Source organism: Macrobrachium rosenbergii, chromosome 21, assembly GCF_040412425.1.
Source record: "Macrobrachium rosenbergii isolate ZJJX-2024 chromosome 21, ASM4041242v1, whole genome shotgun sequence".
Taxonomy (NCBI): domain Eukaryota; kingdom Metazoa; phylum Arthropoda; class Malacostraca; order Decapoda; family Palaemonidae; genus Macrobrachium; species Macrobrachium rosenbergii.
Window position 1 is genome coordinate 21,986,159 of NC_089761.1, and position 15,554 is coordinate 22,001,712.

At 40.3% G+C, this 15,554-nt stretch overlaps 1 non-coding gene and 1 pseudogene across 1 annotated transcript; both read right to left on the bottom strand.

Annotated features, from left to right (window-relative positions):
- Positions 1-15,554, bottom strand: part of LOC136849803 (transformation/transcription domain-associated protein-like) — a 69,799-nt pseudogene that overhangs the window by 19,298 nt on the left and 34,947 nt on the right.
- LOC136850288 (U6 spliceosomal RNA) lies at positions 11,878-11,982 on the bottom strand. Its single transcript, XR_010856598.1, has one exon. It is a non-coding gene; the product is annotated as a U6 spliceosomal RNA (small nuclear RNA).

The window sequence follows — 15,554 nt, forward strand, 5'->3', positions numbered from 1 at the left end:
ATTGGAAATTAGACAGAAATTGCAACCAAAGGTAAGATTAATCTAGTATGATCTGCACTAAGTTAAGTATACCTTAGTTTAACCAGACCACTGAGCTGATTAATGTGCCTCCTAGGGGCTGGCCTGGAAGGATTAGACTTATTTTACGTGGGCTAAGAACCAATTCGTTACCTGGCAACGGACCTACAGCTTATTGTGGAATCAACCACATCATATCGGTCGAAATGGGATTTCTGTTACCAGAAATAAATTTCTCTAATTCTTCATTGGCCGGCCGGAGACTCGAACTTGGGCCTAGCAGAGTGCTAGCTGAGAACTCTACCGACTAGTCCAACAAGGAACTATGATCTGCACTGCTATAATGACTATTATAATGGTATGATAATGAAACTATATTTAAGAATTTGTCATCCAAAAATATTAATGGTATACCATAAGGAAAATTACAAAAGTACCATATGTAGAGGAGATAATGATAAACAGCAGATGGAGATGGTTTTGACATGTCCTTTGTGACAGCCTGGAGAAAATAGTATATGACAGTATCACTTGGGCTCATGTGGATGTACGGGTGTAAGAAACTTGAGGACATACACTAAGTATTGCAACCCTAAGGTAATTCAGCACTAAATCTGATGACATGGTGAGGTGATATGATATAAAACAATGAATTATAGAATGAAAGGGAAACAATCTAAATCCTACCAGTAGGTACACTCCAATGATCCTTTCTTAAGCACTGAATAATTCTGAACATTCCACATGCCCAGGTTGCTATTATTAGGTGTATTATATTATCGTTAGTGTTGTCTTCATCATCATCACCAACTACTTTCACTATTACCATAATTGTTAATCATGATAGGTACTCATTCTTAAGGAACTAGCCAAACAGTAGTTTCCTCAACTACAAAATTTCCATAAAAAACTGTACAAATACAGGAAGTCCCCACGTTATGACGGGCTCGCTTTTAACTATGATCTGAACCACGCCAAATATATTCATAAAAATTTTTGTTCCGGGTTACAACGCACATTCCTGGTTTACGACGCCGATCCGACGGAAGAAATATAGCTCCAAAAGGGCAGAATGGTAAAAATTTTGAGTTTTTTTTTTATGAAAAACTAAATAAAAATCCAGTTTACGTCGTTTGCAAGACACCCAAATGCTTAAAAGTAAGGTTTTCTTACAATTTCCGACGATATTTCGGGTTATGACGATTTTCGGCTTACAACACGCCATCGGAACGGAACCCCCTTCGTAAACCGGGGACTGCCTGTATGGATAAAAAAAGTGAGAAACAATACAATGAATTGGTCAAGAGAGAAATTAACAAAAAAAAAAAAATTACGTAAAATGCTGACAGAGTAAATAAGGATAGAAACAAAGTAATGAATGAAAAGCAAGTTGCAAGTGACAAACACACCAATAACTACCATCACCACACACACACAAAAAAAGGGATATATCAGAAATGAAAACTGACCTTATCCATCTTTCTTCCCAAAGCTTCATCTCAGACTGGAGTTTCACCGGTGCTGGCCTCACAGCAATATCAGCACGTGCCTTTGACATTGCCAATTCATATGCAGCCTGAGCTTGTTCTAGGAACCCATGTTGTTCATAAGTAACAGCCTGTTAAAAATAAAAAACAGCAGTGTAATTGCTCAACAGCTTATTCACAAAAAAATTTCTGCTCTATATAGGCAAATATAAAAGTATGACAATTGAGGTTTTCCTCAAAACAATGAAAAAGCAGTTATTAAAATTTCATCAAATTAATATGGTAACAAATATTTAGTGGCAACACACTTGTAAAGTCTTTCAGAAATTCCAAATCCCTTACTAAATTAGAATCGATCTCGGAATTAATATAAGTTTTTTAAAATAACCAAAATTTTGAAATATGTGGTTGGAAAATGCTTTTGTCAGTTGTGGTTATGACTCCATAATAAAAACAAATTGCAAAAAACTGTTGAAGAATACTGATTCCTATTCCTTCCAATATCTGCCTCTGCAGGTAATGGGGAGTTCCTATTCTGCATGCACTAACATAACTTAAAATTATTATCTCAACCTCCACTAAAATCACCAATTAAAGGTACTTGGAACTTACAAAAACACTGTAATCTAAATTTACAACTTTAGAGAATAGCAGTAATGAAACTGCTGATTGTATATAGCATGCTGTAAGTAAATATTCCTGTGGGCTAGAGTGCTGAACTGTTATTTGCTGTTACCCGAATTATCACAAGAGAAGTTATTTTAAATTAGAAACAGTAATAAGTATTTTGTCTTTTTTTTTTTTATACTTTGCACTTATAAAATGGACAATTTTTAATCTGTCATAAATTGCATTTTGGACATCTTAATATTTTCAATTTTCCCATGGGCAAGTGCTATGAGCCTCCTAGTTCCATTACACTCAGCAGTGTCTGAAGTGAGCACTTTGATCTAACTTGCAACTTTAACAACACATAACAGAAAAGCCTCATGCTCTTTATAAATTACACATTCTTGGCTATACTGCATCAGTGGAATAAATTTTTGAAATCTAAAAACTTTCTAAATATTTTTGCATTCTACTACAATAACATTTACGAAACTTATTTCAACATGTGAATAAGTTTACTATCCTCAAATACTTCATCCAGATTGTTAATTATTAAAGGGAAAATTAAAGCTTTAGGGCTCAACTGCTTTAAAGCAGAGACTGGTTTCTAAAGCACAGAATACTTACAATTCTGGTCTCCTGATAATAAGCAATGGTTTGCCATAAGCCAGCCCAGAGATCCTCTTCTTTCAGCAATGAGTACATTTCTGATAATGAGTCAAGAACCTCCTGCAAGACATAATCATGTGACAACTAGTATTCATGACATTCAAGTATCTCAAGACCACCAAACAGATTTTCTCATGACCACTTTTGACTTATTCATAAAAAGAATTCTCTCATATTAATTCTCACCTGTTGAGGATTGGCATATGATTCAAGGTCATATGAATCATAAAGATCCTTCTTCGTAGCACGTGGACTAGTAGTAGCCCCTTGTTCCAAAGCTAGCTGCTCAAGAAGCAGTGTCATACGGTGCCACAAGTTATGACTTTTACCTAAGTACTTCATATTGGCAGGTCTAATCACAACTGGTGGCTGACACTGAGCCAAGGCCTCAGTAAAAGTATGTAATGCTGATGGATGGCAATCCTTTTGAATCACATGAGACCCAGAGCACAAGAAGGGTATTACTTCACTGGCTATGCCCTAAAAAGAAAAAATTAATGAATTCCAGCCTCTTCATAATGAAAGTGGCAATGCTCTTTCTCTGCCTTTCTATATATATTTAGCAAAATTATGTAAATGCTGTCGGAGCCATCACTACTAAAAAGAGAAATCATAATTATCACTAGTTTTGTCCATTAAAACAAAAATTATCAATACTGTCACCAATCTAGTATTAAACCCAGTTTCCAAAAAAATTAAATCTAATTTAATTTGGCTATTAGAAAAGTTAAAAATTTTTTTTATGAAGCTAAGTTAAATTAGTTTATTTGTAAACCCATAATTCAAAATAGAACTTATTTTTAACCTCTTTACAAGTATGTGGACACCACAGGGTTATTAGCTGTTGACAATGTGCATGTATGAAGCAGTTAAGTACCTCCTATGCTCTTTCAGATTTGACATGCCATTTGCAAGAGAACCATGATAAGGGTTTTGTGTGTAGATGAATTCAGATAGACTTTTTGATGTTGTCGATTTAGTAAATCATACAGCACTTATTTATAAACTTCAGAACCTTGGATGCTTGGATATTTTTTAATATTACCTCAGGATATCCTTGCAGGTATGCAGCAGCAAGTTGCTGTTGATGGGGTCTTTAGCAAACCACGACCTGTTGTGTCTGGAGTTCACAGGGTAGTGTTTTTGGTCCGCTGTTATTTTTAGCATATGCAAGTGATATGGTTATTGGCCTAGAAAACCAATATTGTACAGTAACACTTTTGGGTGTAGTAAAGTCTCCACTTATGAGAAATGATGCTGTCCTTAGTCTCATGTTGTGCAATGGAGTGGATTAGTGAATGTTGTAGTCTGTGGGGTATGAGGCTGAACTCTAGTAAAACAAAAACACTATTGATTAGTTGACCTAATACTGATTTTCTACAACATCCCCTTCAAGTGGATGGGACTCTGCTGCATGAGTCTGAAGCTTTAACTATACTTGGTGTAACTTTCAACTCATTTAATTTTGAGAAACATCCAATATAAGTGTCAGAAAATGCTGCACAAGTTAAATGTTGTATGTTAAGGCCTCATATAATTATATCAGCAATAAAATCAATGCATCCTGTTCTAGGTCATTTGTCCTTTCTTTACTAGAATACTGTTCTCCGGTATGGATGTCTGTTTCTGCCAGAGATTTATCTTTTAGTTAGAGTGGTTCATGGTGGTAGGTTTCTCTTTCCTAACATTGGCAGTTATGACTTGGACCATCAAAGGATGACCTCTTGTTTGTCAATTTTTCATAAGTTCTATTTTAACAGAGATCTCTCACATTCACAATTGATCCCTGATCCTTTTCTCCTGCCAAGAGCAATGAGATTTGCTTTTAACAGCAGCATCAATATGCAGTAAATGTGCCTTGCTGTCAGTTCCAGAGGTCCTTTGTTCCTTACACTGTTGAACTGTGGAACAGTCTCCCTGAGGATGTTGTGCAATTAGAACCTCAAAGGTTCAAGCGAAATTTCTTTGTTATTTTTCCTTTTCTAATAACTGATTTCTTATTTCTGTACTTCCTATTACCTTCTGTTACTTCTTTCAAATGAACACCATATTTTCTGGAAGCTGCTTAAATTTCAAGTCAATGACCCCTTTGGGCTTGTCCCATATGAATTGGGTTCATCTTCTTTTAGTATAAAATCAATAATATCAAAAAGCAACATTTCCAAGTCTCTCCTCTTAGGTTGGCTGAAATCATGATATTCATTTTCAATGCAACACAGTCAAAAGGACTCTCTTTTTGTGAACTGTCACATTTACTTGAGACACTCTCCTCAAATACTCAAAAACAAATTATTCATTTGTTGAAGCCCCTATGAGATTGCATTTGAGACAACTTTCTGTCCTGATCTGTAGAAACAAAGAGCCTGGAATTGTTTAATCTAAGATTCTCAGTTATTGGGTAATAATGCCAAATAGTAGGATGCCCCTCAGACTGGTGACTCTTTGTATTAAAACTGGGAGATAAGGAAAGACCAATGGAATAATGGATAACTAATCTTTGGTATGGATGACACTGCCTAAAGGAGCATGCAATTCATTCGTCTGGAGGAAACGAAAGCCCTAAAAAATGCTTTCCTCAAGTAAAGCAGTCTGCAGGAGGCATTATTCAGAGATTCAAAGGACAACTTGGTAAGGAAAGATCCCAAATTGGTGGCTGAACATTCCTACAAGAAAATCCTTTCTCTAAGTGTTGAAACAATAGTTTAAGATCCTTGAAAGTAGCCACAACAATTATTTTCAAGGCTGTAGTTACATTAACAATGATAGGTTCAAGAATTTGTGCAACAGCTGCCAAATAACAATCATAGAAACTGACAGTCTCCCATGCAGATACAGGTGAAGAAAGAAGCCTTCATTTAACAGTATGGAGATACTGAGGTAACTGATAACTTTCCATGTAAATCAACAAACTTTCACTGCTTATACTGATAAAAGTTATTTTTCATGAACAAGTAATGGCTGTGGCAGCAATTAGCATTGATGGGGTTTGTACGAAACAATTTAAACTGGTATAAAGCACTTAAAAATAGTAGCACCTTCATGCAGGTCAGAGGATACTATAAAGCTGCTGGCATTACCACTCTTACATTACATTACAGTCTGGTAACCTAACATCACCAATTTCAGTTTCTGCTTTTCATTACTCATCTCAAAACTTCTACATTAGAGTCTTCAACCCCTTCAGTACACCATAAGTGAAAACAAACTCGGAGGTGCCAACCATACTGACCTGTTGCTGCTTTTCTGATAAAATTTTCCAAAGCCTTGGGAAAAACTGTAGCCACACCCACTCTCCAAGGTTGGTATCCATATGACACAACTGAGACACAGCTGCTAAGAACTGAGGTGTGTACACTTCTTTAACACCTTCCATAAATTTAGCCTGAAATAAGGAAAAAGACAAAAGATTCAGTTATTTTATTTAACATCCAGATTCCAAAATACCTGGTGTTTCACTAATCAATTATCAGAAACATCTGGTTAATCAAAAATGACATTTTTATAATAAAATAGTTTTAATATAAAAATAGAGATCCAATACTGACATCCATCCCAGTAAAGCAAATCTTATTTTCAACTGATCCATTTTGTGAGCTACCACTTTGTGTGCTTTGCATGGCACACTTGATGGTACAGTACTAAGGGTTTTTTCAGCATCACTTCAGCTCTAGCTCATTACTTTCTCACTTTACTTTTCATCAATTCCCTTCAAGTCTCTTCCTATTTCGGGGTTTAACTTCTTTAATTTACCTAGTTCAAGTTCCATGTTTTATTTAAGAATGAATCCTTCTGGCGAGACCTAAGAAAGTCTAAAAACGTGATGCAACAGTCTCATTAAACTAATTTAAAATAATATTAATCAAACAATAATATAAATTTTAAAATTTGTATTTTTCCAAGGTTTATAAAACAAACCCTTTTAGGCAAGCGGATTCCTCAGCACAAGCTGGCAGTGGTAGGTGAAGCTAGGTAAGAGGGTAGTTAACTTGTTGTCAGGGGGTAAAGCAACTTTCCCTTCAGCATAAAATTGCAGTGTTGTAAAAATTCTAAAATTGCTTCTAGAGGAAATTTTTCACTTTCAATTACAATTTCTTTCATTGTATGGTTTTTAAAATATAAGTTTCTTCGTTGCTGATATTTCTGGCACTCCATTAACCCTCTCTCACTTACGGGGGTTCCTATAGCGCTACCCAGTACATGACTTATGCCGCGGAGGGAAAAGTGGGGCTCGGCGGAAAATTTCCTTTGTAAAAACTATACGTCCAAACTATATCTGATATACGCTTCTGGTTTGTTTTATGATGTCGGCAAATGATTGAATTTTTTCCTAAAGCAATCAGAAAATCTTTGCAAGGCTTAGAAATAATAAAAAAGATGTGATGAATGTAAAATTTTTAAGGAAAATCGTAGATACTTTTTTTAAATCATGAAAAATATAATAATTAGGTTTAAGGAGTTTATTTTATATGTAAATTGTGTGGAAATGTTTGAACTTTCACGTGGAAGCAATCATTTTGCTATAAATATGTTTGCTAATTAGCTGTTACCGATTAAAAAATGATATTTTAATGATAAAATAAAGTTTGTTCATACTTACCTGGCAGATATATATATAGCTGTATTCTCGAAGGTCGACAGAATTTCAAATTTCGCGGTGCACATGTAGGGCCGGTCAGGTGGTTAGTACCCATTCCGCCGCTGGGAGAAGGTATCAGGAACCATTCCCATTTTCTATTCAGATTTTCTAACGCCACTGTCTCCTGAGGGGAGGAGGGAGGGCAATATAAATATATATCTGCCCAGGTAAGTATGAACAAACTTTATTTTATCATTAAAATATCATTTTGTTCATGAGACTTACCTGCCAGATATATATATAGCTGAATACCACCTTTGGAGGGGGTAGAGACAGCCAAGAATTAGGAAAAAACCAATTATTGGTAAAATTATTTTGGTCCCTTATCTGATAGCGTAGCTGACTGAGTGGTTACTGTCACTCTAGTCTGCTTCTGCTTTACTAGAGACCCCAGCAGGTAGTGACCTATATAGCTGGCGACTTCTAGATGATCTGTCAACGGGGGCGTGACCACAATGTGACTAGATCATAGCCCATACAAAAGAGGACAAAGAGCATTACTAACCACCTAACCAACACCTAAGCGTTGGTTGCAAAGGATTGGGAAGACTGCCTCCAGTAGTCGACCCAACAACCACAAAAAACACAATTAAAAAGGGGATAGGATCAGAGTTGCCCTTGTCCCAAGGTTGCTGAAGCAGCAATGTATGGTCCCAGCGAAGAAAGCAATTTTAGGTATGCTACCTAAACATCTTGCCAAGAGTGTGGGGCAAACACCGAATTGACTCGCCAAAATGTGGCACTAAAAATGTCACTGAGTACCATATTTTCTTGAACGCCATGAGGTAGCAACTGCCCTCACCTGTGAGCTTAACTCTCAACAACCGAAGTTGGAGTCGTCACAACTAGAGTAAAAGTCCTTAATGCCCCTAATGAAGAATGCAGTGCATTCTTAGACATAGGACACAACTGGTTGCCTCACAGAACACCATAAAACATCAATGGACCACAGTGTCCTGTGTTCTTTTAAAGTAGTACGGAGAGCTCTAACTGGACATAGAACTCCCTCAGGTTTCACTGTCCAATACAGTCTGCTAAACCTTTAATTTCAAAGTGTCTGAGGCCAGGGTTAGAAGACCTATCATTTCTTAGCCAGAACTTAGGGCTTAAAGAACAGACAGCATTGTGTGTTCCTTGAAGCCCACATGGCTCGAACTTTCTCTCACTCTCTTGCGAGGAATGCCCGCCGAGTAACATCCTTAAGAGATGCAAGGGAGAGGCTCAAAGGACTAAACATCAAAAACTTGAGCATTACGTCCAAGTTCCAAGCAGGGGAAATCAGCTGAGGAACCTTGGAGCGTCTTGAAAGAGCTTCGTAAGATCGTGGAGTCCTTATTGTCAGACAAGCTAATCCTCTGTGTCTGAATACAATCGAAAGCATGCTCCGATAACACTTGATAGTCGGAACTGCTATATCAGTTTTCTCTTAAGTAAAGGAGAAAATCCGTAACCTGGCTCACATTGATAGAGGAAGAGGAAAAGCCCTTCTTTCTACACCAACCTTTGAAGGTTGCTCACCCGCTAGATATATCCTTTAGATGAAGAACTTCTGGCTCTAGTGATGGCCCGTGCCACCTGGCCAGAAAAACCCTACGCTCTGACCAAGTTTCGATAGTCTGAAAGCAGTCAGGTTCAGGCGGGGAGATTCAAAGATATCTCGTGAAGTGGGTTTGTATGGAGCAGGTCTGCTCTCATAGTGAAGGGTCCTCGGAACGATCTACCAGCCAGAGAAACTCCGAGAACCAGTGGTTCGAAGGCCAAAAACGTGGGGATGAGAGTCATCCTCGTCCCTTGTGAGGCCGCTGAACTTGCGTATGACTTCTCCCAGAATTTAGAACGGGGGAAAAAGGCGTAAACATCTATTCACGTCCAATCCCCAGGAAGAGCAACTATCGCAACTGCCCCAGGTCGAGTACAGATGAGCTTTATAGAGGGGGCCTCGCTGTTTTCTTGAGGTAGGTGAAAATATCCACAAGATGGCGACCCCAAAATTTCCAAAAATCTTGCAAACCTCCTGATGAAGGTCCATTCCTTCGCAGGAGTTGATGCGCTCAACAGAGCAGGTCTGCTTTCAACATTTTCGACCTCTGCAACAAAACTTGTGAGAATCGAAGTATTTACAGCACAGGCTCAAGAATAATCTCTCTTGCAAGGCTGAACAGGGAACAAGTAGTATTGTCCGAGTTGCTAGAACTACACGATTGCAAACTTGGACCTGAAGAATTGGTGACTAAAGATAGCCGCCCAAATCTTTGAAATCGATGTGCCAGGACACCTGTTCTCTCTCAGGTTCCTAACACTTCCTCTCTCTCTAGTGTTGCCCCCAACCTGTTGTGACCCGTCGGAAAACAACAACACTAGGTTGGGAGGTTCAGAAGCTTGAGGGAGATCCCTTTCTGCAATTCCGTTGGATCGACACCACCACAGATCCTCTTTATATAAGGAAGAATTCTCAATTCCTCTTTCAAGTCTTCCCTTGCTTTGTCAGTTCTCCAACAAAAAGAACTGAAGAGGCCCTGAGATACAGACTCCCAGAAAACAAACTTCTCAGCGAGAAATTGTCCCCAGAACCATTCCTTCCTTCACCTAGCATGTTTCCTTTTTCAAGAAGGCCAAAACTTTTCAGACATAAGTTGCCGTTCTTGCAGTACTTGGAGACGCTATAAGCCGCTGAATAGATCTGAATTCCCAGACACAATGGACAGTGAGGGGACTCAGCTGCGACTTCTCCACAGACCAGAAGTCCCAGGGACTTCACGCGGTTGCAGAGTCAACTGAAGGTCCTCCAGATACCGCAAGCCGGCTCAGAATCAACCAGTCGTCCAAGTAGAGTGAGATCCTGACGATGCGACAGATGCAACTGCATCGCAACGTTTTTTCATGAGGCGATAAACACCTCGAGCAAAATGCGAGCGCCAACAGCATCTGGTGTTCCCAGGCGGTCAACCATCCAAGTACTGCCAGACCTAACTTTGCTAACCCGCTGATCGGACGAGAGCGGTGTTTTCAACGTGGTATGGCCGTTGTGCAGAGTCCAAAGCAGAGAGCCCTGAACTGGTACGTCTAGCCCCCAAGACAACCTGAGATACTTCACGAACGTGGATGAATTGGGCGTGAAGATAAGTATCTTGGAGATCCAGATACCATCAATCCCGGGATGAAGGGCTCAGTATTGACTGCGAGGTCTCCATCTTGAACTTTTCCTTCGGACCAAGTTGTTCGACCTGTTGACGTCCAAGACGTGGTCTCCAGCCTACTGAAAGTTTCGACTAGAAACAATCTGTAAAAGTAAAAATCCGGGAACAGGTCCAAGATTTGTTCCACTGCTCTCGTTCGAACATCTGTTCAGGCAGGTCAAACAATTTTCTGTTTGACAGGAAGGCAGTTAGGGAAACAAAAACAAAAGAGGAGACAGGAAGGGAGTCAGTAACCTCTCTCTAACAGTAGAGGGACCAAAGTCTGCCTCACTCTTTCCAGGCTTGTGCAAAAATGAAGCCTGGTTGCAAAGGGAGTCTGGAGATGAAGGGAGTCTTTTCCTCTTGAGTGACATTCTTCGGGAAAGCTCTCTCTCGTGGTGCGGGTCTGTGTTGCTTCCATGGAAGCCTTGTTATGCAAACATTTAGCTTTCATTTACTTTTTGTATCTGAGATCGTGCAAAGCGTTATGAAGGAGATGATAACTTTAGTTTTGAGAAAAACGATTTTTTGCTTCTCTGTGTATTTATTTGCTTGCCGTTACAGTTTGATGTTTTATGACATAATGAAAAGCCAAAAAAATAGACCTGCCAAGTAATATAACTCGCTAAATGAAGGAAGGTGTCAAACACGGCTGAGGTTGGCCTGTCCGCATGTATTACTTAGTCAAGCTCTGAGCTGTTACTGACTGACTGCCACTGACTGCCCTATGGCAATCCTGTCTTTCGTTGATCGCATTTACTATGTCCACAGGTTGCCATAGATCGCATTAGATATTATTTCATAGCTAAAAGGAAATTACCACCGATATTTTCGACAATATCATTACATTATATGAAAAATGTAATTTGACTATGATAGGTAACTGTTTTGTTTATAACTTCTAACTGTGGCTAACTTTTAAATAAAACTTCTGAGAAGATTAATTGATAGGATATGATGCCATATATAAAATATCCCAGAAAATTTTATTTCCGATTTTTCACAAACGCTCCCCTTAAGACAAAGACAACTGCGAAGGTGGAGAGGAGCGAAGGTTGAAAGTCTCAGGAAACAGATCCTTAAGAAAAAAGCCAGAGTCTGATAATCAGAGGAAGAAGAAGAGCGAAGAAGTTTCTCTTCATACAAAGGCTGTGACGAAGAGGATGTTCTTCCCGCGGCTGGCGGGTCTTGAGGAGTGGTGAAAGTAGTTCGATTCGCGATACGTGGCGGGAACTCCCGTGAACGAAGACGGCGTCAACTACAGTCGATTATAGTAAACATAAAAAATGTGGAACGCTTCACGATTAGCGTGTCATCCTTTGCGCAGGAGCCATGCTAATTTTCTCTGTATCGTTCCAATTTTTAGTATATACTACCCGAAGTAAGTACTGGCTAAAATAAGAAGGACATCAGATGTTGCGGGTAGTTGTGGCATGATGAACAATTCGAGCGGCGTCAACACAAGACTTGAAGCTATACGCGGCGAAGGAGCGCGTCATGGCGTGATGCGATGAGGCCGTGGCAAGTACTAGAAGAGATTACAGCGTGGCGCTGACGTCATGGTTGTGGCGCGCCCGGCGCCAAGGTGAGGCGTGAAGCGTGAGAAGCGCATTTAAGAGCAAGACGCGCTCGGCGTGAGACAAAGAAAGGCCAACACTCAACTCGGGAAGACGGGCCGAAGCCACTAAACACTTCTCTAGACGATAGGCGCTCTGTATATTCCCGAAGCAGGAGACGAAGGTGAAAGTCTGTACTCTTAACAGGCAGATTCGACTTTGAAGGGTTCTTGAGAGCATCCAGCTGTTGTTGCAAACCCAACAAAATCTTACGCGCTGGAGAAGCACTCTCTCGGGAGAAGGGATGAACCTGAGAGAAGGAGGAAAGAGGCGAGACTCCTTCCACAGGGGAAGAAGCTCTAGCTCTTGCCTTAATGCGACAGGGGTCGAGTAGAGTGATCATTCAAAAACACTTTTATTCTCTTCTGCAGGAGGAATATCCACGCAACTTTAGGGGAAGAGTACAACGTCCTAGAAGGAAGAGGGCGTGGGCGTCCTCTCCTCTAAACTTCTCTTAAGAGGGTCAACCGAGTCAACCCCGTGGCGGGGAGGGCGTGTCGGAGGACGGCAATCCTTCAGGATGCGTGCCTGGAGCACGATCCCCGGGCAGCCTGGGTAGCGTCATCAGGACCTGCCGAAGGGACGCAGATCGTGGGAAGCCCCCGTAACTCCTCATGCGGCTTCGACATGCCCCTCCCTGGTCCTGGAGTTCACAGAGGTCCAGGCCTAGAGGCATTATAGGGCGATCTGGCGCCCTCCACAACACTAGGGCACTCAGCTTTTTTCTTACTATGCGCTTTGAATCTGCATTCACTTTAGTTTCAAGAACACGATTGACTCCTGAGCCAGGAATTACCTTCTGCAGCAATAAACCAGGGTTAGTAATAAATTACTACAGGGTTACTAGTAGGAGAAAACCCTGACTGTCCAACTAAGGATGCACTCTAGGAGGAAGATTCCTCAGCCTATCACTCCAATTTAAGCATATAGGCCATATTTCTTCCACTCACCCTCAGACAATCCCACACATTCATTTACCGTTATCATAGAGCATTGAACACCCTTACATATCATACATAAAGAGTGAGGAACTATCAAAGTCTTGATAGCCTCACCTTACATTCACCTGCTACATACTGGAGAAGCTAGAGTGTAGGTGACATCTTAATTATAAGAAAAGTCAAAGACAAAATAAAAACGGTCCATAAAGAGCGTATGCCGTCACAGATCCAGTCGAATCACCAAAAACAAAATACTTAAGTGACAACAAATTTCCGAAATCAAAGGCGGAGGAACTGACCCAGCAGGTGTTGACAGTCCGACAGAGAAAAATCTGAATAGAAAATGGGAATGGTTCCTGATACCGCTTGGCCCAGCGGGAATGAGTACTAACCACCTGACGGCCACTTTCGTGTACGCTTGAAAATTTGAGAAATTCTGTATCGGACCTTAAGGAGAATACAGCTATATATATATCTGGCAGGTAAGTCTCATCATGAACAAATGCAAATTTTTCTGAATTGCAATTTCAAATTTTCCAACCTACTTATGTTGACATTTTGTATTGCCTAAAGAAAGATAAAGATAGAAAAAAAATAAAGTGGCATTAAATGAATATAAATTTCCTAAAGTGCACAAAAGAAAGATATATGTATAGTTAGAATAAAATTGAGCAATTGTCGTTGGATTATGGGCAATCTTTTTTTTTTTTTTTTCTAAGAAAATATACAGCAATGATTATTATATAGAAACATTGATATTTTTGCATTTTACTGTTCAGCACAATAAAGTACAAAGAATGGCCGTTTGAATGATATATATATAACACATGTACACTGAAGTTATTTACAGATGCACAAACAGGCGTACAAAAAATTATCTACGCATCAATAAATTCCGGCCAAACAACAGTGTTCACGCATATACATGAACTAATCTATATAGAGATTTATGTTTTAGACATAACAGAAAACCCTGCTAGTTGTTTGTACGTCTTTGTGATCAGAGAGTAACGAACAGATAGATACTGCTGAGTCGTCGAACGCCATATGATCGTTGGGGTTTGGCGTGGGTAATTCAAATGAGTGCCATACATCGAAGACCCTTACTGGTTCCTTTCGATTATAAGAGACCAATCAGCTGAGGTCTATGATCTAAGCAAGTTCACTTTGAGAAGTTAAGATGATAGGGGTTTAGCGGTCGAGGGGCTAGGAAGCGCGTCTGAGAGTCATAAGCACTCTCCATGTGCATGCTAAGGGGACCATGGCATACAATCAGTACACCAGTAATGGTCAATGTGCCCAGGGCCACAGACAACCCTTAAAAGGAACATCCAAGTTGTGGTCATTGTCCCACAATGACCCTTATGTCCAGTGAGAACTGAACCTACAAAACAGTGGGCATGGTGCTCTTGTGCACATGCAATCTGGGACCCTTGGCAAATCATGAGTAGCTTGAGTGTAGCACAATCACACAAACAGATCGTCCATGTACCCATGAGCCCTGTCATTCAAAAACCCCTACCTGTATCACATGGTCCTGGAGCCGTCCACACACTAGGCACAAAGTCAGCACTGGCTCTACCACACATGCGTCTGGCAGAACACGGGTAGCAAGCATTCCTGTCTAATAGCGGGTCAACCCCGGCAACCAAGCTCACTCAGTCAGGCCCATGTCAGCCCTACCTATGGTGGAGTTACACTCAGAGATTGGCGAATGCCACTGCCTCCCTAAGCCTGGGAAAGGCGCTCACTTGAAGCTCTACGGAACTTCCTGTAAAGGGTCTTCAAGGAATTCTCTTCTTCCTACAAGATGAAAAGAGGAGCTTGACAATGAGGAGGAGGAGGAGGAAGAAATGTGCTTACAATTCTTTTCTTTCCCCCTGGCCTGTGTCCTACTCTCCTCTGCAGGAGCAATAGCCCTGGTTGATGCCATAGAGCATCTCCTGTGGGAAGCATGACTGCTAATGGAGACTAAAGTGATGAGTCCCTCGCAGGTGCAGCAACAGCAGATGATAGTAGTCAACATGGTGATGGAAAGCATATCAATCACTATACTTCTCAGCTGAGACAGCAGCTTGCACTTGAAAGGAGCAGGGAGAGGTCGACAGCTGCAGGTTCTACCCTTTCAAAGGAATAGTAACAGCAGGGATCCACCTAAACAAGAGGGTACGCAGGGCTACATACACCTGTTCATGCTCTCCACACTGTTTCTCCATGGTAAACAAACACTAAAAACAAAAACATAAGTTCCATCTTAGCAGATAGCATGAGGTCCTTGTTATGCAGTTTCAACTACTGATTCAAGCTCACAATAAGAAATACTCTTACATAAAAACTTATGGTTTGTATTTTTGTAGGAACAAACAATTGTCCTGTATAAAGTACTCAATATTACTGGAAAC